The sequence below is a fragment of the Lolium rigidum genome, chromosome 7, assembly GCF_022539505.1.
Source record: "Lolium rigidum isolate FL_2022 chromosome 7, APGP_CSIRO_Lrig_0.1, whole genome shotgun sequence".
Taxonomy (NCBI): domain Eukaryota; kingdom Viridiplantae; phylum Streptophyta; class Magnoliopsida; order Poales; family Poaceae; genus Lolium; species Lolium rigidum.
In genome coordinates this window covers 294,746,081-294,753,533 of record NC_061514.1, presented here as the reverse complement: position 1 = coordinate 294,753,533, position 7,453 = coordinate 294,746,081, and the positions used below count along the sequence as shown (strand labels likewise).

Here is a 7,453-nt window from a genome sequence, read left to right as displayed (position 1 = left end):
AAATGGTCCGCGAAGTGGTCTCGCGGGCCCAACGCCCTCCGCCGGGAATCTGGCCGAAGTGGCTCTCACGCGAGAACCGCCGTAGAATGGAGCACCGAACTCCGCGGAAGAGCATCCGCCGCCCTTCGTCGAGGACCTACACATACGGCTTCCGACGGCCGACGCCATTCATCGATTCTCTCCTCACCATCCTTCCGTCAACCATGAGCGATCTCTCTTGGCCACTCGGACACCGATAGCGAGGGGCAGCCGCTCCCCGGATGGCGCCATTGGTGGGATTCAAGCCGCACCGCCCAAGTAGGCCGATGATTCCCGCGCGCGGGGCCGAGGACGAGCAACGGGATGATGGCGAGCAGAGTGACGAAGAGGCCGAGTGAGCAGGCCGAGGAAGAGGCCGAGGAGGAGGAGCAGAGGAGGAGTGAGGAGGAGGAAGAGGGTCGAGGATCGCCGACGACGAGCGAGGACTCAACTTCCTCCTGACGAGGAGGTGACGAGTCGGAGCGTCGCCGCCACTGCCACGACGAGGCGGGGCCATCTAGGAAGAAGAAGTAGCTTTAAGTTTGTTTCAGTAAGTTTTTATATGTAATTTTTATGTTTATTCGAATTTAGATATATAATTTGTCTATGTTGCACCACTTGAGAGTTCAAAGCTTTCTGCCTCGACGCAGGGTATTGCCGTAGATCGGGAAGACGAGGGTATTGGCCGTAGAAACCCAGTGCCATTGTCGCCGACGTGCCTGTCGGGCCAGCCAGCATTCGGCTCCCGCGATTTTCTCTTGTCCGAGGTCCCCGGAGCGCTCCTGGGTGGGTGTGGGCTGGTCCGGCCTCTTCTCCGGGACGGGCGATTTGAGTGCTACTATAGAACCTGGATCGAAAACGCAGGATCCGGGGACGCGACCGACTGCTTTTCATCCATCCTGATGATAAAAAAAGCATCCTCAGGCGCCTCGCTGGGAGACGGGCCGAAGATGCTCGCCGGTTTGATGGGACTTTGGAGGATTAAAAGAGGAGGGATGGAGCGCAGCGGCGCGCCGTGACGTCGAGCAAAGGGAAAGGACTCACGCCTCCAGTGTGAGCGCTTGGGGAAGATAGACTAGCGAGAAGCACCTCCTCTCGTAGAAAAGCGATAAGGGAGAAATACGCGCTGAGCTGTTTCCAGTTGGGCCAAACAGAGAGAGATGTGGCACTTTAGCTACCAGCAAATTAGCAAATTAGCAAAAATCAAATAAAAGGAGATGGAGAAAGATGGATTGGCCTTTTGCAGATATTTTGAAATTTAGAAATAGATTTGAAACAGAAGTTTGGAAGTTGTTTGCAGCTATTGTCTAGGGGTGGTTTTTTGTTGAAAAGGAAAAGACACAAGGGAAGGTTTTATTAAACCATAAGTGAGAGGCAACCAAACTAATTAGGTTTATAAAATAATCTTCTTTTATTTTGAGAAAACATGGGTATGATGTATGCAGGAACGATGACTACGATTTTGGAACGAAACGGAAAACAAGCATCGAAAGCAAAATCTACTTCGGTAGGGGTTTTTCCGGGTCAGCATAGCGAAGTACCCACTGGGAAGACCACCGTCTGGCCCCCAGATAGGATCGACGCGGAGTGCCGGGAGGCAGCGTAGCCGCCTTCGCTGGACTCTCGCAGGGGACTCCCGCACGGCCTCACCTGCCACACGATTGTGAATGGGCGCAGATGCAAGTGCTCGATGCCCCACCCGCGCACCGATCTGGGGAGATTGATTCGATCGTGCCGCCAAGTGCTTGGACACATCTACCAGCCCTACTAGCTGGCCATATGGGATCCATTGGGAATCTAGGTGTTCGCCCCAGGCCCCAACCTCGTGGGACGCAGGGCATGGCAAAATCTCGAACATCAATAACAGGATCCGGAGCTCACCTTCATGGCACAGAGCTTGATGACATCCTCGCTTAGCATGAAGCCTCGACTCCACCCTCCGGTCCAGATGGCTCCGCCCGCCCTTCTTCTTTCGAGACTCCTGGAAATTCCTCCGCGCTCCTATCCTCACGCTCGGCTCAACGACTTCTCGCCTCAGGGAGTGCGTGGGCATGATGCTCGCTCTTAACTTTGGTATTTCACTCGACCCCCAAAAGTGCATGCGGAAAAGATCGACGCTCTCACTTCGTATAACATGCCAAACAATTCGATCCTGCAATCCCTCAAGGTGTTATCCGTGTAAATGTCTCCCCCGGGTGCAGCAACAAAGTTTGGAAGAAGCAAAGAAGTGGGCGGTGTTGAATGAAATACGTTGTTGAAGACATTATGGCTTCCCAAGATCGACTTGTTTCCCAAGGCTCGCTGTAGCCCCTAGCCTCAAATTTGCCATGGGGAGCCTTTGGTCACCAAAGAGAGTGTTGGTAGAACCGCCAACACATATGGGGCCACTTGCATGCATGGATGGTTCCGACCGCCGTAGAAGAATGGGAGAATAATGATCGTGGAGAAAGTCCCATCAGTGAGCAGCCTTCACGGCCGACTCCAAAGAGATTCATGTCAAATTTGATCGAACTCTTCCTGCATGTGGCACCATGGCGCCTCGACAAATCTATCATCAGCTGCATATTGACTCGTAAGTTGTCTCAATTCCCTTTTGTCTACATATGTTGTTCCGGCTATTTCTGCCTGTTCACGCTCATTGCACATGTAATTATCCCTACTATATTCTTTTTGTACTCTATTATGTGAATGAAGATCCCGGTCTCGTAAAAGTAGGAACATCCCAAATGTTGGGTCTCATCGACCCAGTATAAAGTACATATAAAGGACGCCAACCGATAAACCCGAGGAGACGGGGAAAACTCCTTCTAATGTTTCTAACGGAGCAAAATTTCTCACAGGATCACAAACCGGCTTCCTTACAACTTCAGTCACGGTCTTACTCGTTGTGTCAATTCACTCACAAGAGTAATTGATGAGTTACTCGACGTATTTATATACGCATGTGCGCTTCCACTCGGATTCCCGCTGAGACATTCAAATTGATGAGGGAAGAGTTGATGTCTTCGACCCATTCACGAGAAACATGGAACAGTTCTAAAGCATGCAGGACATGCTCTAAAGGTAATTTCAATCATTCTCGCTTCATATCGATCTATTTACGATGATTTTCTCAGATATCAAGTAATGAATAACTTAGCAATTCATTTTCCTTGCCGGACGAGGTTTGGAAGCGGTTCAAGTGATGGTATCTCTCATGAGAAGGTTGACGTTTAGAAGTGTTCAGTAAGTTGTACAAGATAGGGTCGTGCATCTCTTTAATTTTATTTTAAATACAATTATGATGCTAGATTATTATTTTGATTAAATTCCATTCTCATAAAGTGCGACAAAGAGCCACCGAAGACGAATCTATGTGGATACTACGTTTACAGGTTCATTCGCACGCTTACCTCTAAGCGCAAAGAGGATTATAGATACGCCCATAAGCAATACATTCAAAACTTTATTTTATTACCATCACTTTTTGTCATGATTGGATATACATATTGATTCTCCTTTTTCTTATATAGTTCGAGGCTATACGGAATAAGTTCCTACCAACGCACAATTGCTGTTGCACGGAGATGGCGGGTTTTTTGAGGACAGAAGCTGTAGAGCGACAAAGGACGATTTAGTGTAGCTAGGGGTCATTACTGATGTCGGCCCGTGATCGAACATGCACGGGCTCTAGTCCCTGTGACTGTGATTCTCATGTAATTGCATATATATGCTCGATCGTAAGACAAGTTATCTTATATATATGTACGAACGTGTACAAGTAGAAACATACTGAAAACTATTTTTAAAATAAAGAAAGAAAGAAATAAAACACAACAAAATAAATTGTATGTCGCGGCAGACAAAGTGCCCAAGTTCCTGCCGTGGCAGAGACTCTTTAGTCTCGGTCCGTGTTGCGAGCCAGGACTAAAGGGGGTGCCCCAGCGCGCTCCACGCACACCCACATGGAGGGCCGTTTGTCCGGTGCAACGCGGGCCAGGGACTAAAGGGTTCAGCCTTTAGTTCCGCTGCTGGTCCGTATTGGTCAGCGGGACTAAAGCTCCCTGCGGCGACGCAAAGGTCTGTTTCACGATGAGTGATATTATTCTCCTAATGATATAATCTTGTTATTAGTAACATCCAATGTTCATGATCGTGAAATCTTGATCATCAATTAATCAACAAGCTAGTTAAACGAGAGGCATACTAGGGACTCCGACTTGTTTACAAAAACACACATGCATTAACGTTTCCAGCTAATACAATTATAGCATGAGATATATATATATCTATCATAAACATTAAGATATAATAACAACCACTTCATTAGCATATCTCCAACAGAGATCGCCGTTCCTGGTCGAGATCCTCCTATCATGCGAGACATGAATCAAGCTGAGTTTGGACGCCTGACTCAGCCCCACACTATCCCTCCTTCACAATCGATTAAGTTATAAAGTGGAAAGAGAAGGGATAGATTCGGTTTACCAACCCAGGGAGGTGAGCCTTTTGAACCCGATCTTTGTTATTTTCAAAAATGAAATTGAATTACATCTCTTGTGATACAACTCCCGTCGAAGAGCTCTGGGGGCTTCGTCCGCTAGTGAAACTCCACCACCGAATAATTCGGCCACCGCACGAGGGGTGAACCGGTTGTAACCCGGACTTCGATGAGAAGGGTGTACCAAATCTCACACGAAAAGGATCATAGCACTACAATATGATTGGTTGTCCGCATTTCTTGGGAGCATAAGACACATGCGTCGACCGGGGTGCCTGTAGTCCTCTTCACGTGTATCCGTCGAGTCCACAATCTATTTTGCATGGTGAACCATAATGCAGCTTGCTCTGTGCTTGTTATCTTAGGTTTCAAGTATTGTAAACAACATTCACTTTCTATTTCAATATAGAAGTCATGCAATCCTCTTGCGTGTTCTTAAAAAAAGAAATCCGATTTACATGTTCATGAGATTCACATGAAGGAAGTTCTCCCACTACAATTACGAGACATCAAAGTATCAAACCAACATGCGATTGGATGGTTGGGAGGGTGGTGGCACTCCTTAACCGTCAGAGTTCGCTATTATGCTAAATAAGAAACCTGGTTACACAAAGAAAGTCCACCAAAATTAACAACCGTTTCCATTCCAAACACTCCACGTATATGGTACATCGGTGGAGTCCATCCATGGTAGCGAGGCGATACAATATCGCCGCCGCGTTGCCGTTGCGCCACCCGAGATTTACCATCGCCATCACCCGAATAGGGCGAGTTGGTTCGTATCCAGCCATCCGCCCGCCTGGCTGTGCAGCCGAGAACCGAAATGTGATGCGACGCGCCCAAACGGAAGAACCAGGAGCAGGCACGGCTGCCGCTGCCGACCCAAAATCCACGGAAAAGGGGAAAAATTCTAATATTTAATACAGAGGAGAGGAGAGGAGAGGAGAGGAGAAATTGTGGTGGAGCAGAGCCCCGAGCGGCCACCACCAGCACCAAGGTAGGGGAAGCAGAAGGGGAGGAGAAACCAAAGCAAGCAGCCCGAGGGGCCAGGGCAGGGGTAGCGAAAACAAAAAACCACAGGGGGGAAGAACAACACACGCCACTGACCAAACCCTAGGCCAGCCCAGACGAGACGAGGAGGGGAGGAGGCCCGCCAGCGCGCCGGCCGCGATGCGCAAGGCCAGGCCGCCCCACCCCCACCCGCACCCCTCGCCGTCCCCGGAGATCCGCTACCGCGGCGTCCGCAAGCGCCCCTCCGGCCGCTACGCCGCCGAGATCCGGGACCCCGCCAAGAAGACGCCGATCTGGCTCGGCACCTTCGACTCCGCCGAGGACGCCGCGCGAGCCTACGACGCCGCCGCACGATCCCTCCGCGGGCCCACCGCCCGCACCAACTTCCCCTCATCCGCCTCCGCCGCGCCTCCCCCGCCGCGGCCCCCGGCCGCGGCGGCCACGCCCGCCACCTCCAGCCACAGCAGCACCGTCGAGTCCTGGAGCGGCGGCGGCCCGCAGGCCCCCGCCCTGGCGCTCCCGCAGCGCCGCCACCGCGACCACCGATGAGGACCAGGAGGACTGCCGCAGCTACTGCGGCTCCTCCTCCTCCGTCCTCTGCGCCGGCGCCGAGGACGACGACGACACCGCCGCGGCATCCCGCTCCCCGCTGCCCTTCGATCTGAACATGCCGCCCCCGCAGGACGCCACCGCGGCCGCCGCAGAGGCTGACCAGATGAGCTGCCGCTACGACACGCTGCTACGCCTCTAGCCGACCTGCTTCTTCACGAGAATAGCAAGGATTGGGAGAAAGGAAAGATCGAGATCAGATCGGCGCTGCCACGCCCCGCTCCGCGCTGCTCTGCTCTTGCCCCTTCTTCCGATCATCTGGTGGTGGACTTCTCTCTCACCCTCACGCTAGAAACGGATAATTCTTCTTGCCTCTCTCTCTCTTTTTGTTTTTCCTCTTCTTCTTTTCTTGTTTTTCTTACCACTTTGATTCGATATGTGAATAATTCAGTCATGTAAGCTGCTGCGAGCGAGGAAATCTGAGCTTTTCCTTATCTTTCTCTGTGGTATTCTTTCTGATGAATAATCTATGTTTCATTAATTCGATAAGGTAACCGATCAAATGAAGAGGAAACATATTTATACATGTGCAGTCAGCAACTGCTTCATCATCTCAAATCTGTACTGACTGAGTTGTGAATGTTAAGATGTAGCATTATCTGAATGTACTAAGAAGTATGTATTTCAATCGCTTATACTCAATACATGATGAAGTTGCTTCTGTTTTCTTCCCAAGCATGTGCATCGGCCTAAACATGTGCATCGGAAAATATATAGCATGGTCATGAGAACGCAAATTATCAACGGTATGTATGCATTACAACTGCAAGTTTGGTAGATGCTATTATTTGAAAGTTCTAATTCTAACTGGAATGTTGAATTGCTTTGCAGTGTTTCTTCTTTCTTGATACTGATCTTATAGCAATTGTTTTGTGCTTTGCTGTTTCTTCCAAGCATTTGAATGCAATCCATTGCTTTATTGGATTGTATGTTGCATGCTTGAAGCAAGTTCCGTTGAATAATTAGGATAGGAATGTAGACATGTTTGTCTAGTGTATATGGTTTTAGATGTCACAATCTGAGGAGGAGCCACAGGCGTGTGTGCTCATACTTGTGCTTGACTACCATCCTCCACAGATGCAAGAATGCATACACAATTCTCCTTCCTCTCATGCTTGCTTCACTTGCCAATTGTGATCGGTTGTCTTCAAAGCTGAAGTGAACTAGAGGAATCCTACCTCTTTGTCCTAACTAGTCATGTGGATATGTAAGCTGGATGCAACAGTTCATTTTTGGGTATCATGATTTGCTAATTTGCTACTTGTGTAGGTTCTACTCCAGATTCAGATGATCAGCCATGTCAATATCCTTCCTACTTGGGTCATAGAGGTATGC

At 49.6% G+C, this 7,453-nt stretch overlaps 1 pseudogene; it reads left to right on the top strand.

Annotated features, from left to right (window-relative positions):
* The first annotated feature begins 5,468 nt into the window (after positions 1-5,468).
* Positions 5,469-6,779, top strand: LOC124678083 (annotated as a pseudogene).
* The last annotated feature ends 674 nt before the right edge of the window (positions 6,780-7,453 follow it).